Source organism: Bubalus kerabau, unplaced genomic scaffold (genome assembly GCF_029407905.1).
Source record: "Bubalus kerabau isolate K-KA32 ecotype Philippines breed swamp buffalo unplaced genomic scaffold, PCC_UOA_SB_1v2 scaffold_30, whole genome shotgun sequence".
Taxonomy (NCBI): domain Eukaryota; kingdom Metazoa; phylum Chordata; class Mammalia; order Artiodactyla; family Bovidae; genus Bubalus; species Bubalus kerabau.
This window is the reverse complement of record NW_026577884.1, coordinates 2,815,770-2,827,337: the sequence shown is the minus strand read 5'-3', so window position 1 is coordinate 2,827,337 and position 11,568 is coordinate 2,815,770.

The following is an 11,568-nucleotide window of genomic DNA, read 5'->3' as shown; positions in this document are numbered from 1 at the left end:
GCAGCGGGATTTTCGAATTACGACAGGGAATTCAGGTTTCCTCTTGTGTTGTCCCAGGGAAGTCCATTCTTCCATTCGAGGTGCGAGAGAGAGCAGGGGATTGCTCTCGAGTCACTTCAGGGCAAATGAGACCTCATCTATGCTTGTGTCTAGGACCTAATGTTCCTCTCCAGGGGCGACAGGGATCTCGGGGTTGCATTCCAGACTCACCTGAGGAGTCAGGCCTGGTATATAGGGGAAGCAAAGAATTCCGCTCTCCTCTCGAGTCCCAACGGGTATCTCTTGGAGCCCACAGAGTGGCCTAAAGCGAGTCAGGCCTCCTGTGGAGTTTGAAGAGAGGCCTCGAGATTGCTCTCCAGGCCATGCAGGAAAAGAAGGCCTTCATCTCGCGATGACGGAGGCATCTCGTGGGTTTTCTGGAGCTTGGGAGCCAGTGTGGGATTTCTCACGAGGTATGACGGGGAGCTCAGGGAGCCTCTCGTGTGGCGCCAGGGAAGTCAAGTCTCCATGGGAGTGGCGAGGGGGAACGCGTCATTGCTCTCGAGTCATGGTAGGGGAATCGGGATTCAAGATGCGTTGAAGGAGGATTTTCAAGGTCTTTCTCGGGTTGCGTCAGGAAACCCTGTGTTCCCTCGACTTGTGTCAGTGACCTCAGGGAGCTTCTAAGGGTGCCTCTGAAAAGTCACGATACTGTGGATTTGGGAGGGGCCTCTCGGGCCTCCACTGTTTTTGGTGTAATGGAAGAGGGCCTCATCTCGAGTGGAGTCAGGAACCTCAGGGTTCCTCTTCATTTCGGACTCCAATCGCAGGGTCCCTTCAGAGTTGGGACCGGAGAGTCAGGCCTCGTCTTGAGTGGAGGAATGGAACTCTGCTTGCCTCTCGAGTTGTTCATGGGATGACAGGCCTCTTGTCGAGCTGTGTGTGGAACCTGCGGCTTTTACCGAATGATGCATGGGAGTGTCAGTGACCCTTCGTTTTTTGCTTTCGTCCACAGGGTTGCCTTCTAAGAGGTGTCTGGGCATCGGGTTCTTCTCAAGAGTGGGCCGGGAAATCGGGGTATTTCGGCATGTGACACCACCCACGACGCTATGTCTCGAATTTCCTCGTGAGACCGGCCTCATCCTGAGGTGCGCCGGGAATGTGGGGAACCCCTTCCAAACAAAGCAGGGGAATAGACCCTCCTGTCTCGAACAGGAGGGGAGAAGGTGCTCAGATGAAGTGGTGCGGGAACCTCGGTGTTCCTGTCGAGTGAGACCGGCGTGTCCGGGAACATTTGGTGTCGCATCAAGGGTGCAAAGTACCGTTTCGCACTTCAAGACGGAACGTGGTTCTTTTCTTGAGACGCCATAGCAGCAAGGGCCTCATCTTGGGATGACGTTGGAAACACGTGGTTTTTCTCGAGTTGCGGCGGGATTCTCGAGTTACGAAGGGGATTTCTGGCTTCCTCTTGTGTTGGCCCAGGGAAGCCCAATCTTCCATTCGAGTTGCGAGGGAGAGCTGGGGGTTGCGCTCGAGTCACTGCAGGGCAAAAGAAACCTCATCCAGGCTTGTGTCTAGGACCTAATGTTCCTCTCAAGGGATGACTGGGATCTTGGGGTTGCATTCTAGACTCACCCAGGAGTCAGGCGTCCTCTCGAGGGGAAACAAAGGACTTCTCTCTCTTCTTGAGTCGCGACGGGTATTTCTTGGAGCCCACTGAGTGGACTAAAGGGAGTCAAGCCTCCTCTGGAGTTTGTAGAGAGGACTCGGGATTGCACTCCAGGACATGCAGGAAAAGAAGGCCCTCATCTCACGATGACGAGGGGGGGGGGTCTCGGTGGTTTACCGAGCTGCAGCGCCTGTGTTGGTTTCTCAGGAGGTACGACGGGGAGCTCAGGGAACCTCTTGTGTGGCGCCAGGGAAGTTAGGTCTCGATGCGTGTGGCAAGGGGGAGCGCGTCATTGCTCTCGAGTCATGGTAGGGGAATCAGGCCTCTAGACGCGTTGAAGGACTCTTAAGATCTCTCTCGGGTCTTGGCAAGAATACCTGGGTTCCCTCGACTTGTGCCGGTGACCTCAGGGAGATTCTCCGGGTGCCTCTGAGAAGTCAGGGATACTGTGGAGTTGGGAAAGACCTCTCGGGACTCCACTGGGTTTGGTGAAATGGAAGGGGGCCTCATCTCGAGGGGAGGCAGGAACCTCAGGGTTCCTCTCCATTTCTGATTCCGATCGCAGCCCCCTGCATAGTTGGGAGAGGTGAGTCAGGCCTTGTCTTGTGTGCAGGAATGGACCTCCGCTTGCCTCTCGAGTTGTTCACTGGGTGACAGGCACTTGTTGAGCTGTATGAGTAACCTGCGGTCTTTTCCGGACGATGCACGGGGGTGTCAGTGCCCCTTCGTGTTGTGCCTTCATCCACACTATCTTCGAATAGGTGTCTGGGCATCGCGTTCTTATCAAGAGCGGATCGGGAAATCGCGGTCTTTCGGCATGTGGCACCACCATCGAGGCTACGTCTCGAATTTCCTCGCGAGACAGCCTCATCTGAGGTGCGTGGAGAAGGTCGGGAACCCCTTGCAGACAAAGCAGGGGAATTGACCCTCCTTTCGCGATCAGGAGGGGAGAAGGGGCTCAGATGAAGTGGTGCCAGGAACCTCGGTGTTCCCCTCTAGTGCGACCCGTATGTCGGGGAACTTTTGGGGTAGCATTAAGGGTGCCAAATATCATTTCGCACTTGAAGACAGAACGTGGGACTACTCTTGAGACGCTGGAGCGGGCAAGGGCCTCATCTTGCAATGACGGGGGAACCACGTGGTTTTTCTCAAGTTGAGGCGGAATTCTCGAATTAATACTGGGAATTCAGGCTTCCTCTTGTGTTGGCCCAGGGAAGTCCAATATTCCATTCAGGTTGCGAGGGAAAGCTGGGGAGTGCTCTCGAGTTACTGCAGGGCAAAAGCGACCTCATCTAGCCTTGTGTTCAGGACCCAGTGATCCTCTCCAAGGGCGACAGGGATCTCGGGTTTGCATTACAGACTCACCCGGGGAGTTAGGCCTCGTCTCGAGGGGAAGCAAAGGACTCGGCTATCCTCTCGAGTTGCGACGCGTATCTCTTGGAGCCCACTGAGTGGTCTAAAGGGAGTCAACCCTCCTCTTCAGTTTGGAGAGAGGACTCGGGATTGCTCTCCAGGCCATGCAGGAAAAGAAGGCCCACATCTCGAGATGACGGGGGCGTCTCGTGGGTTTTCTTGAGCTGCGGCGCCAGTGTGGGGTTTCTCACGAGGTACGACGGGGAGTTCAGGTAGCCTCTCGTGTGGCAACAGGGAAGTCAGGTCTCCATGGGCGGGGCAAGGGGGAGCGCGTCATTGCTCTCAAGTCAGGGTAGGGGAATCGGGCCTCATGACGGGTTGAAAAAGAACTCTCGATGTCTTTCTAGGGTTGCGGCAGGAAACCCTGGGTTCCCTTGACTTGTGCCGGTGACCTCAGGGAGCGTCTCAGGGTGCCTCTGAGAAGTCAGGGATACTGTGGATTTGGGAGAGGCCTCTCGGGACTCCTCTGGGTTTGGTGCAATGGAAGTGGGCCTCATCTCGAGTTGAGGCAGGAACCTCAGGGTTCTGCTCCTGACTTCCTGGAGGCCGGATGTGACTCAGATCGCAGGGTCCCTGTTGAGTTTGCCCAGGAGTGTCAGGTCGCGTGTTCTGCGGAGGAATGGAACTCCGCTCACATCTCAAGTTGTTCAAGGATAACACCACTTTTCGTGATGTGTGTGGAACCTGCGGGTTTTTCGGAGATGCACGGGGGCGTCAGTGCTCCTTCCTGTTGTGCCTTCATCCACAGGGTTGCCTTCGAAGAGGTGTCCGGGCATCGTGTTCTCCTCAAGTGCGGACCGGGAAATTGGGGTCTTTCAGCATGTTGCACCACCCACTAGGCTACGTCTCGAATTTTCTCGTGAGACCGGCCTCATTCTGAGGTGCGCAGGAAAGTCCGGGAACCCTTTCCAAACAAAGCAGGGGAATCGACCCTACTTTCGGGATCAGGAGGAGAGAAAGGGCTCAGATGAAGTAGTGCCGGGAACCTCGGTGCTCTCCTTGAGTGAAAGTCGGGTAACTTTTCTGGTTGCATCAAGGGTGCCAAGTACCGTTTCGCACTTCAAGATGGAACCTGGGACTTCTCTTGAGATGCTGTAGTGGGCAAGGGCCTCATCTAGCGCTGACGGGGGACCCACGTGTTTTTTCTCGAGTTGCAGCAGGATTCTTGAGTTACGATGGGGAATACAGGTTTCCTCTTGTGTTGGCCCAGGGAAGTCCACTCTTCCATTCGAGTTGCAAGTGAGAGCTGGAGATTGCTCTCGAGTCACTGCAGGGCAAAATAGAGCTCATCTAGGTTTGTGTCCAGGACCGAGTTTTTCTCTCCAGGGGCGACAGGGATCTCGGGGTTGCATTCCAGACTCACCCGGGGAGTCAGGCCTCGTCTCGAAGGGAATGAATGGACTCCGCTCTCCTCTCGAGTCGCGACGGGTATCCCTTGGAGCCCAAGAGTGGCCTAAATGGAGTTAAGCCTCCTGTGGAGTTTGGAGAGAGGACTCGGGATTGCTCTCTAGGCCATGCAGGAAAAGAAGGCCCTCATCTCGCGATGACGGGGGCGTCTCGTGGGTTTTCTCAAGGTGCAGTGCCTGGTTGGGGTTTCTCACGAGATAGGACGGGGAGCTCAGGGAGACTCCTGTGGTGCCACGGAAGTCAGGTCTCCATGGACGTGGCGTGGGGGAGCGGCTCATTGCTCTCGAGTCATGGTAGGGGAATCGAGCCTCAAGACGCTTCGAAGAAGAACTCTCGAGGTCTTTCTCGGGGTGTGGCAGGAAACCCTGGGTTCCCTCGACTTGTGCCCATGACCTCAGGGAGCTTAGCGGGGTTCCTCTGAGAAGTCAGGGATACTGTGGAGTTGAGAGGGGCTTCTCGGGACATCACAGGGACTGGTGCAATTGAAGAGGACCTAATCTCGGATTCAGGCAGTAACGTCAGGGTTCCTCTCCATTTCTGACTCGGATAGCAGGGTCCCTGCAGAGTTGGGACAGGAGAGTCAGACCTCGTCTTGTGTGGAGTAATGGAACTCCGCTTGCCTCTCGAGTTGTTCACGGGATGACAGGCCACCTGTTGAGTTGTATGTGGAACCTGCGGTTTTGGGGGACGATGCACAGGGGTGTCAGTGCCCCTTCGTGTTGTGCCTTCATCCACAGGGTTACCTTCGAAGAGGTGACCGGGCATCGGGATCTTATCAATAGCGGACCAGGAAATCAGGGTCTTTCGGCATGTGGCACAACCCACGAGGCTACGTCTCGACTTCCCTCGTGAGACTGGCCTCATCCTGAGGTTCGCCGGGAAGTCTGGGAACCCCTTCCAGACAAAGCAGGGGAATCGACCCTCCTGTCGCCATCAGGAGGGGAGAAGAGGCTCAGCTGAAGCGGTGCTGGGAACCTCCATGTTCTCCTCGAGTGAGACTGGGGTGTCAGGGAAATTTGGGGGTCGCATCAAGGGTGCCAAGTACCGTTTCACACTTCAAGACGGAACATAGGACTTCCCTGGAGACGCTATAGCTGACAGGGGCCTCATATTTCGATGACGGAGGAACCACGTTGTTTTTCTCCAGTTGCCGCGGGATTCTCGAATTACAATGGGGAATACAGGCTTCCTCTTGTGTTGGCCCAGGGAAGTCCAATCATCCATTCGAGTTGCGAGGGAGAGCTGGGGATTGCACTTGAGTCAATGCAGGACAAAAAAGACCTCATTTAGGCTTGTGTCCAGGACCGAGTTTTCCTCTACAGGGGCGAGACGGATCTCGGGATCCCATTCCAGACTCACCCAAGTAGTCAGGCCTCGGCTCGAGGGGAAGCAACGGACTCTGCTCTCCTCTAGAGTAGCGACGTGTATCTCTTGGAGGCTACTGAGTGGCCTAAAGGGAGTCAGGCCTCCAGTGGAGTTTGGAGAGTGGACTCGGGATTGCTCTCTAGGTCATGTAGGAAAAGAAGGCCCTCATCTTACGATGATGGGGGCGTCTCGTGAGTTTTCTCGAGCGGCGGTGCCAGTGTGGGGTTTTCATGAGGTAGGACGGGGAGCGCAGGGAGCCTCTCGTGTGGCGCCAGGGAAGTTAGGTTTCAATGGGCGTGGCGAGGGGAATGCGTCATTGCTCTCCAGTCATGGTAGGGTATCGGGCCTCAAGACGCGGTAAAGAAGGACTCTCAAGGTCTTTCTCAGAATGCAGCAGGAAACCCTGGGTTCACTCGACTTGTGCCAGTGACCACAGAGAGCTTCTGAGGGTGCCTCTGAGAATCAGGGATACTGTGGAGTTTTAGGGGCCTCTCGGGACTCCACTGGGTATGGCACAATGGAAGAGGGCCTCATTTCGAGTTGATGCAGGAACGTCAGGTTTCATCTACATTTCTGACTCCGATCGCACGGTCCCTGCAGAGTTGGGAAAGGAGAGTCAGGCCTTCTCTTGTGTGGAGGAACGGAATTCCGCATGCCTCTCTAGTTCTTCAAGGGATGACAGGACACTTGTCGATCTGTGTTTGGAATCTGCGTGTTTTTCCGTACTATGCATGGTTATGTCAGTACCCCTTCGTGTTGTGCATTCATCCACAGGTTTGCTTTCGAAGAGGTGTCCTGGCATCGGGTTCTTATTAAGAGCGGACCGGGAAATCGGGGTCTTTCCGCATGTGGCACCACCCACCAGGCTACGTCTCGAATTTCCTAGTGAGACCGGCCTCATCCTGAGGTGCGCCGGGAAGGTCGGAACCCCTTGCAGACAAAGCAGGGGAATCGACCCTCCTGTCTCGATCAGGAGGGGAGAAGGGGCACAGATGAGGTGATGCCGGGAACCTCGGTGTTCCCCTCCAGTGAGACCAGTGTGTTGGGGAACTTTTAGGGTCGCATCAAAGGTGCCAAGTACCGTATCGCACTTCAAGATGGAACGTAAGACTTCTTTTGAGACGCTGTAGTGGCAATGGCCGCATCTTGCGATGAAGAGGGAACGACGTGGTTTTTCTCGAGTTGTGGCGGGATTCTTGAGTTACAACGGGAAATTCAGGCTTCCTCTTCTGTTGGCCCAGGGAAGTCCAGTCTTCCATTCGAGTTGCGAGGGAGAGTTGGGGATTGCTCTCGAGTCACTGCAGGAAAAAAGAGACTTCATCTAGGCTTGTGTCCAGGACCTAATGTTTCTCTCCAGGGGCGACAGGGATCTCCGGTTCGCATATCAGACTCACCCGAGGAGTCAGGCCTCGCCTCGAGGGGAAGGAAAAGACTCCGCTCTCCTCTCGAGTCGCGACGGGTATGTCTTGGAGTCCACTGAGTGACCAAAAGGGAGTCAAGCCTACTGTGGAGTTTGGAGAGAGGACTCGGGATTGCTCTCCAGGCCATGCTAGAAAAGAAGGCCGTCATGTCGCGAAAATGGGGGCGTCTCGTGGGTTTTCTCTATCTGTGGCGCCAGTGTTTGGTTTCTCACGAGGTATGACGGGGAGCTCAGGGAGCCTCTCGTGTGGCGCCAGGGAAGTCAGGGCTTCATGAGTGTAGCAGAGGGAGCGCGTCATTGCCCTCGAGTCATGGTAGGGGAATCAGGCCTCAAAATGCGTTGAAGAAGGACTCTTGAGTTCTTTCTATGGTGGCGGCAGTAAACCCTGGGTTCACTCGAATTGTGCTGGTGACCTCAGGGAGCTTCTCAGGGTGCCTCTGAGAAGTCAGGGATACTGTGGAGCTGGGACGCGTCTCTCGGGACTCCACTGGATTTCGTGCAATGGAAGAGGTCCTAATCTCGAGTGGAGGCAGGAACCTCAGCGTTCCTCTCGTGACTTCACTGGCGCTGGTCTGATTCGGATCGCAAAGTCCCTGCAGAGTTGGGACAGGAGAGTCAGGCATCGTCTTGTGTAGAGGAATGAAACCCCACTTGCCTCTCGAGTTCTTCAGGGGTGACAAGCCACTTGTTGAGCTGTATGTGGAACCTGCGGGTTTTTCCGGACGATGCACGAGGGTGTCAGTGCCCCTTTGTGTTGTGCCTTCATCCACAGGGTTGCCTTCGAAGAGGTGTCCAGGCATCGGGTTCTTATCAAGAGCGTACCGGGAAATCATAGTCTTTTGGCATGTGGTACCACCCGCGAGCTACGTCTCGAATTTCCTCGTGAGACTGGCCTCATCCTGAAGTGCCCCATGAAGGTCGGGAACCCCTTACAAACAAAGCAGGGGAAGTGACCCTCCTATCACGAACAGGAGGGGAGAAGGGGCTCAGATAAACTGGTGCCGGGAACCTCGGTGTTCACCTCGAGTGAGACCGATATTTCGGGGAACTTTTGGGGTCACATCAAGGGTGTCAAGTATCGTTTTGCACTTCAAGACGGAACGTGGGACTTTTCTTGAGAAGCTGTAGCGGGCAAGGGCCTCATCTTGTGATGACGAGGGAACCAAGTGCTTTTTCTCGAGTTGCGGCGGGATTCTCGAGTTACGAAGGGGAATTCAGGCTTCCTCTTGTGTTGGCCCAGGGAAGTCCAATCTTCCATTCGAGTTGTCAGGGAGAGCGGGGGATTGCTTTCGAGTTACAGAAGGGCAAAAGAGACCTCATCTAGGCTTGTTTCCAGGACCTAATGTTCCTCTCCAGGGGAGACAGGGATCTCGGGGTTGCATTCCAGACCCACCTGGTGAGTCAGGCCTTGTCTCGAGGGGAAGCAAAGGACTCAATTCTCCTCTCGAGTCGCGACGGGTATCTCTTGGAGCCCACTAAGTGGCCTAAAGGGAGTCAAGCCTCCTGTGGAGTTTGGAAAGAGGATTCGGGATTCCTCTCCAGGCCATGCAGGAAAAGAAGGCCCTCATCTCGCGATGACAGGGGCGTATGGTGAGTTTTCTCAAGCTGCGGCGTCAGTGTGGGGTTTCTCACGAGGTACGACAGGGAGCTCAGGGAGCCTCTCTTATGGCGCCAGGGAAGTCAGGTCTCCATGTGCGTGGCGAGGGGGTGCGTGTCATTTCTATAGAGCCATGGAAGCAGATTCGGGCTTCAAGACACGTTGAAGTAGGACTCTCGAGGTCTTTTTCCCATTGTGGCAGGAAACCCTGGGTTCCCTCGACATGTGCCGGTGACCTCATGGAGCTTCTCCGGGTGCCTCTGAGAAGTCAGGGGTACTGTGGAGTTGGGAGGGGCCTCTCTGGACTCCACTGGGTTTGGTGCAATGGATGAGAGCCTCATCTCGAGTGGAGGCAGGAACCTCATGTTTCCTCTCCTGGGTTTCCTGTCACTGGTACTGACTCGGATCGCAGTTTCCCTGCAGAGTTGGTACAGAAAATCAGGTCTCGTCTTGTGTGGAGGAATGGAACTCCACTTGCCTGTCGAGTTGTTCACGGGGTGACAGACCACTTGTTGAACTGTGTTTGTAACCTGGGGGTTTTTCTGGATGATGCACGGGGGTGTCAGTGCCCCTTCGTGTTGTGCTTTCATCCACAGGTTTTCCTTCGTAAAGGTGTCAGGGCATCGCGTTCTTATCAAGAGCAGACCGGGAAATCGGGGTCTTTCGGCTTGTGGCACCACCCACGAGGCTATGTCTCGAATTTCCTCGTGAGACCTGCCTCATCCTTAGGCGCGCTGGAAAGGTCGGGAACCCCTTCCAGACATAGCAGGGGAATCGACACTCCTGTCGCGATCACGAGGGCAGAAGGAGCTCAAATGAAGTGGTTCCGGGAACCTCGGTGTTCCTTTCGAGTGAGACCGGTATGTCGGGGAATTTTGAGATTGCATCAAGGGTGCCAAGTACCGTTTCGCACTTCAAGACAGAAAGTGGGACTTCTCTTGAGTCGCTGTAGCGGGCAAGGGCCTCATCTAGCGCTGATGGGGGAACCACGTGGATTTTCTCGAGTTTTGGCGGGATTCTCGAGTTACGATGTCGAATTCAGGCTTCCAATTGTATTGGCCCAGGGAAGTCCAATCTTCAATTCGATTTGCGAGGGAGAGCTGGCGATTGCTCTCTAGTAACTGCAGTGCAAAATAGACCTCATCTAGGCTTGTGTCCAGGACCGAGTTTTCCTCACCAGGTGTGACAGGAACTCGGGGTTGCATTCCAGACTCACACGGGGAGTCAGGCCTCGTCTCGAGGGGAAGCAAAGGACTCTGCTCTCCCTTCAGGTCCTGACAGGTATCTCTTGGAGCCAACTGAGAGGCCTAAAGAGAGTCAAGCCTCCTGTGGAGTCTGGAGAGAGGACTCGGTTTTGCTCTCCATGCCAGGCAGGAAACAAGTCCCTCATCTCGTGATGACGGGGGCATATCGTGGGTTTTCGCGAGCTGCGGTGCCTGAATGGGGTTTCCGAAGAGGTACGACGGGGAGCTCAGGGAGACTCTCTTCAGGAGTCAGGGAAGTCAGGTCTCCATGCGCTTGGCGATGGGGAGCGGGTCTTTGCTCTCGAGTCATGGTAGGGGAATCGGGCCTCAAGACACGCCGAAGGACTCTCAAGGTCTTTCTCGGGTCGCAGCAGGAAACCCTGGGTTCCCTGGACTTGAGCCGGTGACCTCAGGTAGATTCTCAAGGTGCCTCTGAGAATTCAGGGATACTGTGGAGTTGGGAGGGGCCTCTCGCGACTCATCTGGGTTTGGTGCAATGGAAGAGGGCCTCACCTCGAGGGGAGACAGGAACCTCAGGATTCCTCTCAGTTTCGGACTCCGACCGCAGGGTCCCTGCAGAGTTGGGACAGGAGAGTCAGGCCTCGTCTTGTCTGAGGAAGGGAACCCCGCTGGCCTCTCAAGTTGCTCAGGGGGTCTCAGGCCCCTCGTGGAGCTGTGTGTGGAACCCGCGGGTCTTTGCGGACGATGCACGGGGGTGGCAGTGCCCCTTCGTGTTGTGCCTTCACCCGCAGGGTTGCCTTGGAAGAGGGGTCCGGGCCTCGGGAACTTCTCAAGAGCGGACCGGGGAATCGGGGGCGTTCGGCATGTGGCCCCACCCACGTGGCTCATCTCGAATTTCCTCGTGAGACCGGCCTCATCCTGAGGTGCGCCGGGAAGGCCGGGAACCCCTTCCAGACCACGCAGGGGAATCGCCTCTCCTGTCGCGATCAGGAGGGGAGAAGGGGCTAAGAGGAAGCAGTGCCGGGACCCTCGGTGTTCCCCTCGGGGGACCCCGGCGTGTCGGGGGACTTTTGGGGGTCGCAGGAAGGCTGTCAGGGACCGTTTCGCCCTTCAGGGCAGAACAGGGGACTTCCCTTGAGACGCCGTGGCGGGCAAGGGCCTCATCTTGCCAAGAGGTGGGAACCACGTGGTTTTTCTCGACTTGTGGCGGCATTCTCGAGTTCCGACGGGGATCTCAGCCTTCCCCTTGGGTTGGCCCTGGGAAGCCCAATCTTCCCCTCGGGTTGCGAGGGAAAGCTGGGGGTTGCGCTCGAGTCACTGCAGGGCCGAAGAGACCTCACCTAGGCGTGTGTCCGGGAGCTAATATTCCTCTCCAGGGAAGGCAGGGATCTCGGGGTTGCATTCCAGGCTCCCCCGGGGAGTCAGGCCTCGTCTCGAGGGGAAACCAAGGACTCCGCTCTCCTCTCGAGTCGCGACGCGGGTCTCTTGGAGCCCCCTGAGCGGCCTCAAGGGA